The sequence below is a fragment of the Rhinopithecus bieti genome, unplaced genomic scaffold (genome assembly GCF_001698545.2).
Source record: "Rhinopithecus bieti isolate Rb0 unplaced genomic scaffold, ASM169854v2 scaffold_8226, whole genome shotgun sequence".
NCBI lineage: Eukaryota > Metazoa > Chordata > Mammalia > Primates > Cercopithecidae > Rhinopithecus > Rhinopithecus bieti.
Genome location: NW_016805992.1, coordinates 1,150,441 through 1,165,195, shown reverse-complemented (window position 1 = coordinate 1,165,195; position 14,755 = coordinate 1,150,441). Strand labels below are relative to the sequence as shown.

General features: G+C 44.4%; 1 pseudogene; it reads right to left on the bottom strand.

Annotated features, from left to right (window-relative positions):
- Positions 1–13,867: 13,867 nt before the first annotated feature.
- Positions 13,868–14,602, bottom strand: LOC108531126 (40S ribosomal protein S14 pseudogene; annotated as a pseudogene).
- Positions 14,603–14,755: the final 153 nt, after the last annotated feature.

The window sequence follows — 14,755 nt, the reverse complement described above, 5'->3', positions numbered from 1 at the left end:
CCTTCCTTCCTTCCTTCCTTCCTTCCTTCCTTCTTTCCTTCCTTCCTTCCCTCCCTTCTTCCCTGCCTCTGTCACTCTCTCTTTCTCTCTTCCTTTCTCTCCTTTCTCTCCTTCCTTCCTCTCTCTTTTTCGAGACAGGGTCTCACTCTGTTGCCCAGGCTAGAGCACAATCATAGCTCATTGTAGCTTCGAACTCCTGGACTCAAGCAGTCCTCCCACTTCAGCCTTCTGAGTAGCTGGGACTACAGGTTACTCAGCTAATTTATTTTTGATACCTGGCTAATTTAGTTTTTGTTTTCCTAAAGATGGGGTCTAGCTATGTTATCCAGGCTGGTTTCAAATTCCTGGCCTCAAGTTATTTTCCCACCTTGGCCTCCCAAAATGCTAGGATTACAGGTGTGAGCCACTGTGTCTAGCCTGTTTTAGCTTTTCTGAGCCTCTGTTTCCTTATGTCTAAAAGAGAGATGTTACTGACACTGCCTTATAGGGTAGATGTGAGGATGACATGGGATAATGCATGGAAAATGCTCAACACAGGGCCTGGTGTGTAGCAAACATTTAGTAAATGGCAACAACTGTTGTAACAGGGACCTTGTCAGTAGTCCATCAAGTGGCTTCATTAAGAGCCAAGAGGCAGTGAGGGTGGGGACGAGGAAGGCGGGTTGGAATGTGGGGCAGGGGAGAACATTCCCCACTGGAGGAGTCCAGGAAGAGTCTGGGGGCTCGTGTGGTTTGAGTTGGGTGCCAGGACCAGGAAAACATTTCAAGAATGGCCCCATCAAAAGTTGGGGATGAAAGGAACCATATTGATCAGTTACGTTCTATGGACTCTTTGAGACACTTTCGTATATAAGACTTCCCTTAACCCTTGAACAAAACCAACAGGGTAGTATCATGATCTCCATTTTACAGATGTGAAAATGGAGGTTCATGAAAGTGAACTGGATCAAGGGTAGAGTAGGTGATTGAACCCAAATCTCTCAGCTTCTTGGAACTTGGTGCTGTATCCACTTTGTTCCAAAAGGGGACTTTTGGGAGAAGCAATCAGAGAGGACACTCACCATAGCTCCTGAAAATGCCTGTGGGCCGGTCGTCCTTCACCCCCAGGGGATCCGAGGCAGCCCAGGGCCCCAGCGGCGTTTCTGATGACCACAAGGCCCCTTGCTTGGTTCATTCTGTCTCTCTGCATGCCCAGTCCCAGCAAGATGCCAGTGGCCTTCGCTAATGTTCCTGAACAGACCATTCCCAGACCCAGACAAGAGCCCAATTATCTCTGGCCAATCAAAGGCCAGCTCCCTGCTTGGGTCCCACATCTAAAGGCGATTTCTCTTTCTCAGGAGAGTCAGCCAGGGACCTGCAAGCAGCTGTGAAGGTAATTAGGAAAGTTTGGCTGTGGCAACCTCTCTCCCCTTTCTCTCATGGAAGGGAAGGGAGGGGCTCTGAGAGGAATGGGGGTGGCTTTTCTAGGCAGCTGCCTGCACTGAGTGCTGCGAGTCAAATAAGAAGAGAGAAGACAGAAAAACAAGAGTCTGTCCATGTGCATTCATGGAGCTCTGGACCACAAAGTTATTTTATTTTTTTAGCGACAAGTTTTGCTCTGTTGTCCAGGCTGGCGTGTAGTGGTATAATGATAGCTCACTGCAGCCTCAACCTCCCAGGCTCAAGCAGTCCTCCCATCTCAGCCTCCTGAGTAGCTGGGATTACCCGTGGACATCAGCATGCCCAGCTATTTTAAAAAATTCTTTATAGATACGGGGGTCTCCCTATGTTGTGCGGGCTGCTCTCGAACTCCTGGCCTCAAGCGATTCTCCTGCCTTGGCCTCCTAAAGTGTTGGGATTACAGGCATGAGCCACCGTGCTCTGCCCTCAAAGTTATTTTTCACGTGTCTTCAAAACAGGCTTGAGATGAGGATCAGCATGTCTTCCCCCACCTCCTTCAGCCATTTTCCCCCTTCCCTCGTCCCCACCCAAACTGGCTAATGTAGTCATTAAGATAAGAACTCTGGCTCCTTCTCCATCCACCATACCCAGGAACCATCTCGGCTTCTTCTCTTGTCTTTCCTATTCAAGTCCTGCTCCAGCAGCAAGCTTTATCAGCTCTGCCCCAAACAGATACACTGAATTGGATAATTTTCCTCTATCTCTGATGTGCCTTAGTCCAAGCCACAGCCACCCCTTGTCCAGATCACCATGATGGTTTCTTAATTCTGGACAATCCACTGGAAGTAAAAATTAGGTTACTTGTCACTGCCTTGTTTCAACCCAACAATGACTTCTCTTTGCTCCTTAAACATGGATACATGATCATAGTACATATTTAAGGGGTTCACGTGATATTTTGATGCAAGCATAAAATGTGTGATGATCAAGTTGGAGTATTTAGGACATCCATCACCCCAAATGCCTGGGCAGGCTGATCGGCTGTCTGTCTGTGAGCTGACCCAGGCCTGTCTCTCTGACATCAGGTCCTCATCTTCCTCCGTCCAGCAATTGTCCTGTTTCAGGCACTCTGGCCTTCGTCACGCTCCTTGAAAATGCCATATCTTAGGCCTGTGCATGGTCTGTTCCCCTCTGTCTAGACTTCTCTTACCCCAGCCCATTGTGTGGCTGGCTTCTCCAGGCCTGGTATCATCCTTATAAATAGGTCTTTCCTGAACACCCTTTCTTTTTTCCTTTTTCCAGATCTTTTTTTTTTTTTGCTTACTTAAAAAATTATTATTATTTTTAACTGACAGATAATTGTACATATTTATGGGGCACAGTGTGGTATTTCCATATATGTAGAGAAAACATCAGGATCATGTTTAGAATATTCAAAACCTACTTTTCTAGCTATTTGAAAATATACAATAAATTATTGTTTATTATAGATACTTGATACTGAACACCCTTTCTAAAGTAACAACCTGCCTCCACTCCCCAATAAACTGTGTTCCCATGCCCTCTTTATTGTCTTTATAACATTTATCATGGTCTGAAATTATTTTATTCGTTGTTTGCTGCCTTATGGGTTGTCTATCACCACAAGAATAGGAGTTCCATGAAATTAGGAGCCTTTCTTGCTAGCTTTTGTTTTCTTTTCTTTTTTTTTGAGACAGAGTCTCACTCTATCACCCAGCAGTGACAACCTCAGGGAAAATTTCACAATTCTGCTATTATAGAAAAACAAGGCCAGGCATTGTGACTCCTGCCTGTAATACCAGCACTTTGGGACACTGAGGTGGATTACTTGAGGCCAGGAGTTTGAGACCAGCCTGGACAACTTGATGAAACCCCAGCTCTACAAAAAAAGTACACAAATTAGCATGGACATAGCCTGTGTCTGTAATCTCAGCTACTGGGAGGTTGAGTGAGGTAGGAGGATTGCTTGAGCCCCGGAGGCAGAAGCTGTAGTGAGCCATGATAGCACCATTACACTCCAGCCTGGGTGACAGAGTGAGACCTTGCCAAAAAAAAAAAAAAAAAAAAAAAAAAAAAAAAAAAAAAAAAGAGAGAAACTAGTTATGGAAATGACAATATTTAGTATTATTTGCATGAAACAAAGGAATAGATTGGTCATGAAATAAAAAATGCAGTGAAATTTAAAGAAATATTACATTTAGGTACATATTGCAGCTTTCTTCTTAATACCCATTGCTATTTACCCCAGTCTCCGGCTTGTACTGTCACAGACTGGAGTTTAAAACTTAGCTTGACTTAGGTTCCAGGACAATGTTTCTCAAAGGGTGGTCCATGAACCACCTGCACTGAACAAACTGAACTGGGATCTCTGGGGTGAGGCAAGAACCTGCGTTTGAAAGACACTCCTAGGTGAGCGTATGCACGAGAGTCCCTGGGAACAGTGTTCTGAATTCATTCCTGAACGGGCATTATGGTGCATGTTTCTCATGGCCATGCATATCTGAACTCAGTGTGATTTTGTATTATCAAGAAGAAATGGTGGAGGAGAAAGACAAACACAACCTCTCTTAGAACAAGGCAAACAGATGAGCTCATAAAGCAAGGTGCTATGGGAAAGCATGAAAAGTGAGATGAATTCTGCCTCAAAGGACTTTACTGAGGATTAAAGAAGAAAGATGGGTTTCGAGTGAGATTTGCAGGATACTGAGGTCATGTGGTGTGGAAAAGGAGTCACCAAAGGAAAGAAAAAGGAGGAATGGGTTATAAGACCTGGGCAAAAAGGAATGTGTAACACCACAGTCTGCTCCACAGGCTGCAGAAATAGCTTGAGGAAGGGACGATGATAAAAACAGACAAACGTGGACTATGTTTTGGGAATCAAACCTGTGGCAGGAGTATTGCAAATATCAAGAACAGAGGGATAAAGCTGGAATTGTGGACAGGAATAGTAAAGATCCTGAACATCATGCTGGCAATGGAAAGCTATTTGTTAAATACATAACATCAAATTTGCCATTTTAACCACTTTTAAGTGTTCAGCTCAGTGGCATTAAGCAAATTCAGATTGTTGTACAACCATCACCACCATCCATCTAAAACTCTGCACACATTCAACATGAACTCCCCATTCTCTCTCCTCCCAGGCCCTGGTAACCTTTATTTTACCTTCTGTCTCCACGAATTTGACTATTCTAGATACCGCATATAAGCAAATTATACAATATTTGTCCTTTTGTGTCTAGCTTATTTCATTTAGCATAATGTCTTGGGAAGTTTCATTCATGTAGCAAGTATCTGACTTTATTTATTTTATTTTTTATTTTTATTTTTGAGATGGAATCTCTCTCTGTTGCCCAGGCTGGAGTGCAGTGGCGCAATCTCAGCTTACTGCAACTTTTGCCTCCTGCCTCAGTCTCCTGAGTAGCTGGGACTACAGGCACGTACCACCATACCCAGCTAATCTTTTTCTGTATTTTTAGTAGAGACGGGGTTTCATCGTGTTAGCCAGGATGGTCTCAATCTCTTGACCTCAAGATCCGCCCGCCTCGGCCTCCCAAAGTGCTGGGATTACGGGTGTGAGCTGCTGCGCCCGGCCCAACTTCCCTTTATTTTTAAGGCTAAATGGTATTCCTTTGTAGATGCATACAAAACATTTTTTAAATCCACTCATCCATTGACAGACATTTGGTTTCTCATTTAATGTGTTTGAAACAAGGACTGTTAACATCTGGGAACTGATGGAGAAATAGGTATTAGGCAGGTTTTTTTTTGTTTTGTTTTGGTTTGTTTTTTTGAGACAGGGTCTCACTCTTGTCCATGCCGGAGTGCAGTGGAGCCATCTCAGCTCACTGCACCCTCCACCTCCTGGGCTCAAGCAATCCTCCCACCTCATCCTCCTGAGTAGCAGGGACTACAGGTGTGCCCCATCACTCCTGGCTAATTCAAAAAAATGTATGTATTTTTTTTTCATAGAGACAGGCTTTCACAATATCTCCCAGGCTGGTCTTGAACTCGTGAGCTCAAGTGATCCTCCCAAGCGGGTAGGTATTTAGAATGAGGAAGGTACTGCAAGGTCTTCTTTGTATCCAGATGAGGACTCTGGGCTCTGGCTAACCAAAAGAGATAAATGTCAGCTGGTAACGAGTGCATGGCTGCTGTGTTGAAAAATCCCCGTGATTGATTAGCTATGCCTTCCACACTCATGGAGGGAGGAGTGACACCTGCCAGGTATTTGCATTCCTGGTCTAAATTGTTTGAACTTGTGGTTACCTTCATAACCCCACTGGGGAAAGAGGTAGCATCTCTAACCCTTTAACCAGAGACAAGGGAGGATGTTGGCAGTGTCTGAAGGGTCATTTCCAGCTTCAGATTATAGCTCTGGCTTAAGAGGCATGAACAATTCAGCCTCCGCCCTTGGCAATATCTCGAACTGAAGGATCAATAGTTTTTTTATTTTGTTTTCTCTTTCCTCTGCTGAATCATCAGTGGTGAGAATGAAACAGTGCTGGGATTCTTGATCACAGGAATCCGGGTGAGTTCTTCTTCCAGAAAATAAGCATCTGCTGTTTGACCCAAAACTTGTATCGTTGTGAACTTTCTGGGACGGGATGCTTTTGAAAAGCAGGGAGTTTTCATTTGTGCCTGTTACCCCAAGCTATGTTGATTCATTCATTCATTTGTAATGGGCTTCTCCGATTTTTCTAGCAATTCTTCTCTCTTTTTCTGTGGTGACAGTGCTTTGCTTTTCCCCAGGGGAACTGCTGCTCTTCTATTCCCTCTGGCCTCAGTGGGGCTTTCCATCAAGTTGTCCTGCCCAGTTCCAGCTCCCAGCCACAAAGATGGTTCCAGGATGAAGACTCGCCAGTCAGCGTTTTTTACATCCCTGGCCCCAGAGAGTGATTCAGGGAGAGAATCATGTCCCAAACATGTCCTTTGAGAGTTTATATTCGCACATGGCAAAAGTAGAGGTCTTTCACTTAGATCAGGGATTGGCAAACTTTTTTTTCTGTAAAGGGCCAGATGGTAAATATTTTAGGCTTTTTGGGCTATTCAGTCTGTGTTGCAGCTACTCAATGCTGCTGCCTTTAGTGCAAAAGTATCCATAGACTATAGATACTTCAATGAATGGGTGTGGCTGTATTCTAATAAAACTTTATTTACAAAAATGAGCAATGGGCCTCATTTGACCTATTGGCAATCCTTGTCTTAAACTAAACCATTGGAATGTAGGAATCTAGGACCCATCTCATGAAGAGAGCCACTTTGAAATGAACTCAGGGGAAAAATTAAGAGAGAATGAGCTTGGACAACAGTCGCTGACTCCTGGATTTAGCCATGCCTGAAGGCAGCTGCCCCTTAGACAAGCCAGTTATGTCATCCAACATGATCTTTTACTGCTGGTGGTAATTTGATATGGGTTCTTTCATTAAAGAGACTCCTGGCTCCTAGGGACCTCTCCAGCCATCTGTTCTGGGAGTCTTAAAATTGTACAATGAACTGGAAAGGCCCATCAACAACCAAGCAGGAAGAGGAGAAGGACTTTTCAAAATCTCAGATCAGAGGCCTCCACTGAACTTTCCCATTGGCCAGAAGCAGGGAGGCTGATCTTGTCCACCTATCCCCTGCCCCCACTCAAGTCCTATATATTCTTTCAACCATTTATTGAGTGCCTAGTATTTGCCAGGCCCCGTGGCTTGACCTAGAAGGAAGGGAAGAATGGACATGTGTTCCATTGTATAGCACATGCCCAGTGTGTGTGCTGTGGGCACCTGCATACCATATTTCATGCCATCCTTCCAGCAGCCCGAAGAAATAGGATTGTTATTTCTATTTTGCACATAAGAAATCATCAGCAATAGAGCTGAAGAGGGTTAAGTGATTTGCTCAAAGTAACGCAGATGGAAAGTGACGGATCTAGGATATAAACCCAGCTCTGGAAGTTCAATCCATTTACCCCACCAATACCATTGCTGTCTTCCCTAAGAAGAGGCCACGAGTGCCGGCTCTGGTCCTTGTCATAGAAAAAGCACGTTTATAATAAGCCTGCATCTTACACGGATGAGGAAAAGAGTGAAGGAAAGCCAACAGCGCCTGTCACCTGGCTCACCGGGAGCATTATAAACAAGCGTGGGCCCGTTAGCTGTAAATACAGACCAGCTATTCTTTCAAGTAAATTGGTAGTGCTGTATTAGAAAATCTCTCTCTGCAAAATGCTAGCAATGCAGTGGTGCTTAAATTTTATGTATGCAAGATGATGACTAGATAAATAAAATGGGAAGAAAAAAATCTGCAACTGACAAGAGTTGGATACATAATTATTATTTTTTCCCCTCTCTCCCAGTTTCTTTCCCAAACAGTTCTGCAGTGAAAGAGTTTCCTTATGGAGAAAGTTAACAATAAAACTGCTGACTGTAAGCGGGTACAGAGCACTGTATATTTCTCAGTATATGGGGATGCTGAGAAACTGGTAATCTCTGCTTTTCTGGAGAAGAATCGAAGACTTTTGTCACTGGTAACATTGCAGCCTATTTAAAAATAGTGATGGGCCGGGCGCGGTGGCTCAAGCCTGTAATCCCAGCACTTTGGGAGGCCGAGACGGGTGGATCACGAGGTCAGGAGATCGAGACCATCCTGGCTAACACGGTGAAACCCCGTCTCTACTAAAAAATACAAAAAATTAGCCGGGCGAGATGGCGGGTGCCTGTAGTCCCAGCTACTCGGGAGGCTGAGGCAGGAGAATGGCGTAAACTCGGGAGGCAGAGCTTGCAGTGAGCCAAGATCGCGCCACTGCACTCCAGCCTGGGCGACAGAGCCAGACTCCGTCTCAAAAAAAAAAATAAAATAAAATAAAATAAAAATAGTGATGGTTCTTACCAAATGGATGGAGTCTGTCTTTGTCATCCAGGCTGGAGTGCAGTTGCACAATCTCAGTTCACTGCAACCTCTGCCACCTGGGCTCAAGCGATTCTCCTGCCTCAGCCTCTAGAGTGCTGGGATTACAGGTGCCCCCTGCCACATTCAGCTAATTTTTGTATTCGTAGTAAAGACAGGGTTTCATCATGTTGGCCAGGCTGGTCTTGAACTCCTGACCTCAAGTGATCTGCCTGCCTTGGCCTCCCAAAGTGCTGGAATTGGAGGTGTGAGCCACTGTGTCTGTCCTGTTAATTGATATTGATGCCACCTCCTTCCACTCCAAAGATGCCACTTGCAGACATGCATAAATAGTCAGTTTTCAGAGTCCACTCGTGAGATAAGGTTTTGATGGGGACATGAGGGGCTCTTCTCAGACCACGCCCACTGCAGTGCCTGGATCAGGAACCGCCTTGGGTTCTTCAATGAATGAATCATTCTTGTGTACAAGGTCACCCTGGTCAAACCCTCATTTTCATGAGCAACCGCAAATGTCCTGTCTTATCAGGATCCCAGCGAGGGAATAAGCAATAATGGTATCAGTTTTACTCTTGACTGCTGCTTTGCAAAATCACCATTTCATCTCACCTTGTCCTTCTCTCTCCTTGTCTTTCTGCCTTCCCCTCTATTCTGCAGAGCCAGCCTCTCCTGTTCGCTCTTAAAATTAAAAGGGACTAGCAAATGGCTAGGCAGCCTTGACACACTCTTGCAGCATCAAACACTCTGGTTGGTTTGGGGCTGCTACTGCCAGGGGCTATCAGCCCTGAAAGTTCGAAACAGTTGTCTAACAGGAAGTTTCAGGCTCACCATCTGTGGGCTGGGGCACTGCTGTTGAGAATAATGTCAGGCAGCCTGTGCCATCTTCAGATTCAGCAGAAAAAGAAAACACAATAAAGATATTTTCATTTGCAGAAATAAAAAGAGATCAGCTTGGGGCTGTGAACTGGTGCAGCATCGGAGCAAATCTAACAAGATGAGTTCATCTTGAAGGAATAGAGGGAAGATATTTAGAGTGTTAGCTCTGAAGTTGGGTGAGAATCCTAGCTCCACCGCATTGAGACTCTTACTGAAACTCTAATACTTGTTTTTCGCATCTGTGAAATGGGTTATTCGGTCCTTAGCCCATAGCAGAGAGGAATCTATTTCTGAGAATGGTTTTATGGCCCTCATGGGGTGAGAGGCTGGAGGAGGGTGAATCCTTGAGTGAAGCTGCTGGAGGCACCGTATCAGTATAGACTTTGTCAATATTTGCTGCAAAGAAACTCACAATGTTTGTAAGTAGGCACTGATTTTGAAAAGACCTATATATTCCACATCTTTCAGTTGAAGAAACTCTGGGTTTGTGACCTTGTGCAAATCGCTTTAATATCTCCATGCCTCACTTTTCTTAAACGTAAAATGGAAGTTACTGGTGCTTACCTCATAAAATTGTGTGGATTTGGCCGGGCGCGGTGGTTCACGTCTGTAATCCCAGAACTTTGGGAGGCCGAGGCGGGCGGATCACGAGGTCAGGATATCGAGACCATCTGACCAACATGGTGAAACCCTGTCTCTACTAAAAGTACAATTAGCCGGGCATGGTGGCATGTGCCTCTAATCCTAGCTACTGGGGAGGCTGAGGCAGGAGAATCGCTTGAACCCAGGAGGCAGAGGTTGCAGTGAGCTGAGATTGGGCACTATTGCACTCCAGCCTGGTCGACAGAGCAAGATCTCGTCTAAAAAAAAAAATTATGTGGATTTAATGAGTCAAGACAAATGAAACACTTACATTAGTGCCTGACATACAGTATGTGCCCAATAAATTAGATATGCTTATTAGACTGTCATCGGTACTCTTGTTTGCAAATGGCCAACCTGACTGGATTCAGCTAGGGCAGAAGATGGTGTGTGGGTTATGGGCATAGTAACCCAACTACGGGCAGGATGGAAATACAGCAAGAGAGAGGTTCTCTTTCTCCTCTTACCTCTCAGCTTTCTTCTATAATCCTGCCAAGAATTTATTTTGTCTTTCTGAGAATGGCTTTCATTAGCCCCCATGGCCACCAATAGGCAAAAGTTAGACTTCTCCTAGGTTTTCCACCAGAGAGGGCAGTATCCCACTTCCAGGCCCAGGTGGAAAAATCCTGGGGAAGAGGAATGATTGGGTTGGGGTTGGCTTCTTTTTTTTTTTTTTTTTTTTTTTTTGAGACGTAGTCTCGCTCTGTCACCCAGGCTGGAGTGCTGTGGCCGGATCTCAGCTCACTGCAAGCTCCGCCTCCCGGGTTCACGCCATTCTCCTGTCTCAGCCTCCCGAGTAGCTGGGACTACAGGCGCCGCCGCGTCACCCGGCTAGTTTTTTGTATTTTTTAGTAGAGACGGGGTTTCACCGTGTTAGCCAGGATGGTCTCGATCTCCTGACCTAGTGATCCGCCCGTCTCGGCCTCCCAAAGTGCTGGGATTACAGACTTGAGCCACCGCGCCCGGCCTTGGGTTGGCTTCTATCATGTTCCTGCCTCTTAGACCAATCACTGTGGCCAGGGTGGTGAGGTGCTATGATTGGATGAGTTTTAATCACATGACTGTTGGACGTCCTATAATTGGCCCAGTTTTAATCACATGACTAAGGTCCCATGATGGGCTCAGATTCAATTGTATGATTTTTCTCGGGGATTCCATGTATGGTTGATATGAAAGAAAGGGCATTTCCCCAAAGAAGGGACATGCGGGACAGACAGAGGAATGGATGTCTGTTAGAGTTTTCTAGCATGCAGCAGGACCTCAGCAGATCAGCCTTCATCTGTTAGTCCCAGCCTCAAGGGTCCTTCTCTATAAAATGGGCATCTCCTATTACTACTAGTGAGGATGAAATAACATACTTTAGTACTTAGTAGTGCAGAAACGTATTAGACGCTTTGTGAATTTCTTTGTCCTTCCCCCTTTCTATAGCCAGAGATGTAGGAAGACCACCATATGAATAACTCAAATTATACACTGCTGATGGGCATGTAAATTAGTTCGGCTGCTGTGGAAGGCAGTTTGGAGATTTCTCAAAGAACTAAAAATAGAACTACCTTTGGATTCAAGAATCCTATTACTGGGTATATACTCACAGGATCACAAATCATCCTGCCAAAAAGACATATATTCTTGTATGTTCATCACAGCATTATTCACACTGGCAAAGATGTGGAATCAACCTAGATGTCCATCAGTGGTGGGCTGGATAAAGAAAATGTGGTGGATATACACCATGGAATACCATGCAGCCATGAAAAAGAACGAAATCATGCGTTTTGTGGCAACATGGATGCAGCCGGAGGTCATTCCCCCAAGCAAATCAATGCAGAAACAGAACATCAAATACCACATGCTCTCACTTTTAAGTGGAAGCTACACATTGGGTGCACATGGACATAAAGATGAGAACGACAGGCACTGGGGACTACCAGAGTGGGGAGGGATGGAGGGGGTAAACGCTGACAAACTAGGTTGGGTACTATCTATGCTCATTACCTGGGTGATGAGTTCAGCCATACCCCAAACCTCAGCATCATACAATATACCCAGGTAACAAACCTACACATGTACCCCCTGAAACTAAATTAAAAAGTGAAAAAGAAAAAATACCCAAAGCTTCTGAAGGAAATGTGCTTGAGAGCTGCCTCCCTGCACGACCCCAGAAACTCCAAAGCAAATGTAAGTTGAGAAACACTGCACTTACCACTTAGTAATTAGGCCGTGATTGTTGTTTATCTGTGCGCTGTACTGTAACTCCCTCTGCCTGAGGCTGGTGCTGGAGCTCGGAAAATACAATTTCCTCCAAACTAATTTAGTTTTAAGGGGAAAATGAAAGTTTAAAGTAGTTTAATGTTTCAGCAAAACCATAATGGCTGGGGAAGATTGGACGATGTGAACCAATAAAGCACCCTAATTCTGATAATAACTCAAGGCTTAACTCTTCCCACATCAAAACCTATCCTGAAGCTGACACTTGGCACGGGACAACATGGCTTCAGCCAATGGTGGAGCAGTCATTCTTCTTTATTTATTTTAATTTATTTATTTTTAATCAACAGCATCACTTTTGACTTTAGTAGAGCCATAAAGACACAGCTGTTAATATCATTTATGGAGCCCTGTAATTACACCTTTAGAGACGACCTCAGGATTTATTCGTTTCCATTTGCAAGTTTTCCCCAGACCTAGGGTTCTCAGGAGGAGTCCCATCCTTGGGCTGAACATGTAAGATAGTTGTTGAAAATCCCTGAGTCAAAACATTAGCTCTAAAACTTGAAACCTCTGAGAGTCTCAGTTTCTCATGTACAAAATAGGCAGAAAGAGAAGGAATTTGTAGGGTTGTTGTGAGAATTACATGGGATAGTGGTGATATTAGGCACTTGGCCAATAAGACTGAAGTGGTGAGTTGGTGGGGGGGAGGGGGAGAGAGAGAGAGAGAGAGAGAGAAGGGAGAGCAGGAGGGAGAACTAAGAACGCACGCAGCATCCATTCTTTTGCTACACATTTTTATTTTTTTTTCAACTTTTATTTTAGATTCAGGGGGTATATATGCAGGTTTTGTTTGTTTGTTTTTAGCCTGGTATATTGTGTGATGCTGAGGTTTGGTGTGTGATTGAATCCATAACCCAGGTAGTAAGCACAGTATCCAATAGTAATTTTTTCAAACCTTGTCCCCCTCCTGTTCTCCCTACTCTAGTGGTGTGCAGTGGCTATTGTTCCCATTTTTATGTCCATGGGTACCCAATATTTAGCTCCCACTTATAAGTCAAAACATCTGGTATTTGGTTTTCTGTTCTTGTGTTAATTTGCTTAGGATAATTGCCTCCACCTACATTCATATTTCTGCAAAGGACATGATTTTTGCTTTTTTTTGGGGGGGGGGCTGCATAGTATTCCATGGTGCACATTTTCTTTATCCAGCCCATCATGGATGGGCCCCTAGGTTGATTTCATTGCTACTGTGTATTGTCTTTGCTATTGTGAATAGTGCTTTGATGACTGTGTGAGTGTATGTGTCTGTTTGGTAGAAAGATTTATTTTCCTTTGGGTATATACCCAATAATGGGGTTGCTGGGCTGAACGGTTGTTCTAAGTCCCTTGAGAACTCTCCAAAGTGCTTTCCGCAATGAACTAATTTACATTTTCATCAACAGAGGTTAAGTCTTCCCTTTTCTCCACAGCCCTACCAGCATCTGTATTTTTTGACTTTTTAGTAATAGCCATTACGATTGGTGTCAGTTGATATTTCATTGTGGTTTTGATTTTTTGCCACACTCCATGGCTGGCATTATCACGGTAGCTGAGGATCCATGAAGCCACAGGACATGGAACCTGACTCAAGGAGTTTCCAGTCTCACTGGGGATATAAGCAAGCCGTCAGAGGATCTCAGTTCTTCAGTGCTGCAGTGTTCTCATTTCTAAAATGGGAATAATCTTGGAACCAGTTTTGTAGGGTTGTTGGTGGATTCAACGTGACAAGCTTTTAGAAGAGGCTCTGGCATATAATTAGTGCTCAGGGCATATTGGTTGGCTTTTTATTTTCTTACAGGAAAGCAATTTATTAACAGAAAAATATTTTGAGGATTCCTGTCCACAGACGGCAACCACGGTGACCCCCCTTCCTGTGAGTGCTGTCAGAGGGGATTGGAGTGACGTATTCATTCTGCCAGATCTTCATACCTGAACAGGCAAGGGGCTCTGAGGGACATCTGGGCCCCAGGTCCAGGGGTCTTGTTCTTATTTCCTCCTGTGGCCCGGAGTTTGATGTGTAGGGCAGAGATGCCCAGCCCTTGCACCTCTGGGCCACGTCCTGTGTGGCTAGCATGGCAGCATATGGCGAGGATTCATCTGGGCCTGCCTTCACCTTCATCCCACCAGTAACAAGGCAAAGGGTTTCTTTGCCAGAAAGATCTAAAAGAACAAAAATCATGCCCTTTGCAGCAAATGGATGCAACTGGAGGCTGCATCTTCCAGCCATGGACAAAATGACATGGACCAAAGTGTCAATGAAGGATGCAAAAATTTGACAGACACCAAACACATTCTCTCCTACACCCACCTGAGGTCCAAGGCTGATGATTTGCTCTTCCTTTTTTTCTTTCCCTTTTGAGGTGCCATTTCTACATGTCATTTCCCACTTGCTGGTTTTTAAGACTGACAGTTCGCAAATGCTCCACATTGACAAGGGTGACCTAGAACTGGTGAATGTCTTAGATGGCAGTTTTCTGAGAATCTCGAGTTCATGGGGCGGGCAGTGTTCAGCATTCAGAATTTCTTTATATACCAATGCTTGCATCGCTGATCTTGGTTTTTTGTTTTTTAAGTATATTTATGCATTGATACTGAGAAAACTTCCTTGTGATGATGTGACAAAACTGATTATTATCATACTTAAAGTATAAAACTTCCACTCCCCCCAGTTAACTACTGTTCTGGTTTTTTTCTTTTT